The 5,490-nt window shown below is 37.8% G+C and overlaps 1 non-coding gene across 1 annotated transcript; it reads left to right on the plus strand.

Annotated features, from left to right (window-relative positions):
* Positions 1–942: 942 nt before the first annotated feature.
* LOC123394582 lies at positions 943–1,049 on the plus strand. The gene has a single exon (XR_006609341.1). It is a non-coding gene; the product is annotated as a U6 spliceosomal RNA (small nuclear RNA).
* Positions 1,050–5,490: the final 4,441 nt, after the last annotated feature.

The following is a 5,490-nucleotide window of genomic DNA, read 5'->3' on the forward strand; positions in this document are numbered from 1 at the left end:
AGACAGGACAATTTACTAAGTGTGGTTTTTTTCTTAAATATTTTATAATGTCAAGTAATTTCCCCATTCCTTTAATATTACAATTTTGTGGACATTATATTGACAGCTCTAGATAAATTAACTTCTAAAATAAAACAATTTTATGACATTTGAATGGGTTTCCTTGTTGCGAAAGCAATAAGCTTCACTGATACAAATCCGAGCATAACATATGGTCTCAGCCTTAGGCCAGGGTGTTCCATTTGAATTATTTCAGGCTTTTCTTTATAGTGCTGTGCTTCAAACATGAAACCAATTACCCACTGCAGTCAGACAATTGAAAGGCTGCAGGAGAAATACTCTAATAGATGGGGAGGTGGGTAAAGGACTATGATTTGTGTGGTAATCAACAAGAGAAGGTCAATTGTAATAAAATAGACAGGTTTTCAAGACAGAGCTAATGTAGGATGCCTTCCACTCCACTGAGGGATGCTATCAATAGATTTGTTGTTTTCATTACCAAGAATGTCACTTACTGACAAGATAGATAAAGGAAGTGTGAAGAGCCTGTTGATGGATCAGGTGATTAAAACCTAGGTCTTGGTGAGCAATTAGCAAACTGATGACCTGTTTGAAGCCTGGGATTGGGAGGTTAAAAGAAAGGTGTTATGCAAATATCTACCTGAGAAGAATAGACTTGTGTTCTTTAAGATTTATGTTCAAACTCTTAAGATTCATAAGAGGAAGGCTGAATAAATATGCCTCTCCCCAAGATACACCACTTCTCTTGAGTTTCTTCTTCACAGACAAAAGGGAAATGCAGAAGAATGCCTACTGATATACCACACATATTCTTTTTTAATAATCTATTTCCTGAAAATGGTAGGACCCTAGAAGCTCTAGCAACAAAAGAATACACTGAGTTCATGAGACCTCTATTTTTCTTTAAGAGTCTTGTGAAAAATGCTCTCTTTGGCAGCATATATGCTAAAATTGAAACAATGCAGAGGAGATTAGCATGGCCCCTGTGCAAGAATGACATGCAAATTCATGAAATGTTCTATATTTTGGAGAAAGGGAAACCCTCCTACACTGGTGGTAGGAATGCAAGCTGGTGCAGCCACTCTGGAAAACAGTATGGAACTTCCTCAAAAAGTCACAAACAGATCTACCCTATGACCCAGCAATTGCACTACTGGGTATTTATCCCAAAGATACAAATGTAGTGATGCAAAGAGACATGTGCACCCCAATGTTTATAGTAGCAATGTCCACAATAGCCAAACTATGGGAAGAACCTAGATGTCCATCAACAGATTGATGGATAAAGAAATGGTGCACACACACACACACACACACACACACACAGTGGATTATTATGAAGCCATCAAAAATTGAAATCTTGTCATTTACAACGACATAGATGCAACTAGAGAGTATCATGCTGAGCAAAATAAATCAATCGAAGAAAGACAATTATCATATGATCTCACTAATGTGAGAAATTTTAGAAACAAGACAGAAGATCATAGGGAAAGAGAGGGAAAAATGAAATAAGATGAAACCAGAGAGGGAGACAAACTATAAGAGACTCTTAATCTCAGGAAACAAACTGAGTGTTGCTGTGGGGTGGGGTGGGAGGGATGGGGTGGCTGGGTGGTGGATATTGGGAAGGGTATGTGCTATGGTGATCTCTGTGAATTGTGTAAGACTGGTGAATCACAGACCTATACCCCTGAAACAAATAATACATTATATGTTGCATCACCACTTCCTCATATCAGGGAGATCATATGATAGTTGTCTTTCTCTGCTTGACTTATTTCGCTAAGCATGATACGCTCTAGTTCCATCCATGTTGTCGCAAATGGCAAGATTTCATTTCTTTTGATGGCTGCATAGTATTCAATTGTGTATATATACCACATCTTCTTGATCCATTCATCTGTTGATGGACATCTAGGTTCTTTCCATAGTTTGGCTATTGTGGACATTGCTGCTATAAACATTCAGGTGCACGTGCCCCTTTGAATCACTACGTTTGTATCTTTAGGGTAAATACCCAATAGTGCAATTGCTGGGTCATAGGGCAGTTCTATTTTCAACATTTTGAGGAACCTCCATGCTGTTTTCCAGAGTGGCTGCACCAGCTTGCATTCCCACCAACAGTGTAGGAGGGTTCCCCTTTCTCCGCATCCTCGCCAGCATCTGTCATTTCCTGACTTGTTGATTTTAGCCATTCTGACTGGTGTGAGGTGATATCGCATTGTGGTTTTGATTCGTATTTCCCTGATGCCGAGTGATATGGAGCACTTTTTCATGTGTCTGTTGGCCATCTGGATGTCTTCTTTGCAGAAATGTCTGTTCATGTCCTCTGCCCATTTCTTGATTGGATTATTTGTTCTTTGGGTGTTGAGTTTGCTAAGTTCTTTATAGATTCGAAGTGGTGATGCAACATGGGGGCTTAAGTGGGTACGAGAAGAATAAATGAAACAAGATGGGATTGGGAGGGAGACAAACCATAAGTGACTCTTAATCTCATAAAACAAACTGAGGGTTGCTGGGGGGAGGGGGTTTGGGAGAAGGGGGTGGGATTATGGACATTGGGGAGGGTATGTGCTTTGGTGAGTGCTGTGAAGTGATTCACAGACCTGTACCCCTGGGGATAAAAATATATGTTTATAAAAAATAAAAAATTATTTAAAAAATAAATTAATTAAAAAGTGAAAAAAAAATAATACATTATATGTTAAGTCAAAAAAAAAAAAAGAGTCTTGTGAAGAGTCAGTCACATAGCCAGATGATTCTTCTTATAAATTATAGTATATAGTAAAAGCAAAACAAATGGCACTGTGAATCTAGTAATCCAAATGCTTTTACTAGAAATATCAAATAGATTTTTATAAAGATAAGTCCTAGGCCCAAGGAATGACTTACTTCAGGCTAATTTTATTCAAGTTCTTGTCTCCACTCTTCATGATAATCCATCAGGCTGCAATAGAATGCTCCCTTATTTTAAGCTTAATCAAGGCTCTACTTCCTCTCCCCCTTGGTAGAAAATATCCAACAGAGCATTTTGCTTCAGGCATTTGGCTACCAATGGATCACCTTCAACTATGACCTATGTATAAATTACTATGGAGGGGCGCCTGGGTGGCTCAGTGGGTTAAAGCCACTGCCTTCAGCTCAGGTCATGATCCCAGGATCTTGAGATCGAGCCCTGCATCGGGCTCTCTGCTCAGCGGGGAGACTGCTTCCCTTCCTCTCTCTCTGCCTGCCTCTCTGCCTACTTGTGATCTCTGTCTGTCAAATAAATAAATAAAATCTTAAAAAAAAATTTCTATGGAAAGAAGTAGAGGGAAATTAAAGCCTTACAATTTAAATATATAGCACTGCAACTTTAAAAAGCTTACTTCATTAAAACTAAAACAAGAAAAAGAAAATGCTCTCCTGGCCCCTTCTGCATCATACCTTTGTGACCTTTTGACTTTATAGGAACATTCAAATCCTAACGGTATGAGATACTTTCAAAACAGCAATAACTGCATTGAGTGAGGCTCTCCTTGACTGCAGGCACTCACTGATACCTTAACTAATCAGCTGAAACTCAAAGTGAATGGCTGGAGATGCAAAAGGAATTTGAGATTCAATTGGTATTAAGGATCTCATATTGAGGGGCGCCTGGGTGTTCAGTGGGGTAAGCCTCTGCCTTTGGCTCAGGTCATGATCTCAGGGTCCTGGGATGGACCCCAGCTTTGGGCTCTCTGATCAGCAGGGAGCCTGCTTCCCCCTCCCCCTCTGCCTGCCTCTCTGCCTACTTGTGATCTCTTTCTCTCTGTCAAATAAATAAATAAAATCTTAAAAAAAAAATAAAAGGATTTTACATTGAGAAAACTGGTTGTTAACAGGACCAACTATACCTGTGTGAGCTCTCTAAAATTTCAGTTAAATATCAAAAGCCATTTAACTAAAAAACAAAACAAAACAAAAACAAAAACCAACATCCCTGTGTTAATAGAGCCATCCTTGGCTTTTTGGCACATCCTAAATGAAGTATGTCTTTGGTGGTAGCCCTTACAATGTGGAGCAGCCATCTGCTCACAATATCTGATTGCTGTTTATTCTGTGAGAGCTTTCCTGCTTCCAGCACTTAGGACCGATTAGCTGATGCCCAAGGATCTTGATGCTGCACTTTCCTGGGCAATTAGAGGAGGCTAGAGTCCACAAGAGCTTTAAGGGGTAAGGATATGCTTTGCTAGCAGCTACGTTTGAGTCAAGCTTTAGAACATGAGAAAGCATCATGTAAATACATCTCTAGGAAAAAGAGGAAGATTTTTAAGGCTGATGTCAGAGGAAGATACAATCTTTTCTAGTACAACTTTTTTCTACTGCCTTCTCTAAAAGTTAAGGAAATCAGTTTCCACATTTTTCTGGGGGCAGGACTTTTCATGGTTGGAAAAAGAAATGTTTTTAATTGCCATTGTCACATGCTTCCCTAAGCAATTTATTTTCCCAGCAGTTACAACTGTCTTCTTTTGGTTATTTGGTGAGCATAGCCCCTGGCCTCAGTGCAGATTTTAATTTTTAAATATCAGGCTGCTGACGATGCTTCTTCTGTTGGTGTGTGAAGGGGAACTGTCTAGAATTCTTTGACTTCCTCAAGGAATTTTATTTCCTGTTATAAACTTAAGAATATGTTCTTATTAAATATTTTTAATGGATTCTGTAGACTTTTATGTTCAAAGAGATTTTTTTTTCTTAACAAATGAATTGAAGAGACAAAGCTTGTGTATAAACATCTTTTCCTTCTCTTTCTGACCTCGTTTTTCTTCAAGTTGCACATAGGTTTTGTTAACTATGGTCAGGTAAACTTGATGAAAGTGTTTATTCTACAACAAAAGTCCAAATATTTTCAATGAAAATATTTGTTTTTCAATGAAAATTTTGTTTTGCCCATTTTTTCCCCTAGTATTTCTTCTTACATCAAACTTTTTATATAGGTGTGTTCAGCTAGACAAAGCTTTCTCTATATAAATCTTAAGTAATGAACCATGTTCATGACAGTTTTATAAGTACCTGCTTGCTATGAGGAATTATAAAATTAATTAAGCAAATCAATTCCCTATTTAAGTAATAAGAGGTCAGCAAATAAAAGATGCTTCCCTTCTGGAAAACCTCAAAGAGAGTTCTCAGATTTCTCTTATGAAATTAATATACAGCTAATACTTCTGATTCACTTTTTTCCCCTATGTGATCAAACTGAAGAAGGTATGTGGCATACTGATTAGTTGTGAAGGAAAAGTCTGATTAGTTGTGAAGGAAAAGTCTTGCATAGGGGAGTAACAGATACATAAAACTATCTTGGTATAAGTTTATAATAAATCTTATTTTAAATACTTTTCCAGCACTATGAAGACATTTTTCCTCTTAACTGTATATTCACACAATTCGATTCCTCCTCCAAAGTTAAAATTTAGATTCTTTTACCTAATTTCTGATTTTGGCACATTT

Source organism: Mustela putorius, unplaced genomic scaffold, assembly GCF_011764305.1.
Source record: "Mustela putorius furo isolate JIRA1106 unplaced genomic scaffold, ASM1176430v1.1 tig00003834_pilon_pilon_pilon, whole genome shotgun sequence".
In the NCBI taxonomy this organism is placed as follows: domain Eukaryota; kingdom Metazoa; phylum Chordata; class Mammalia; order Carnivora; family Mustelidae; genus Mustela; species Mustela putorius.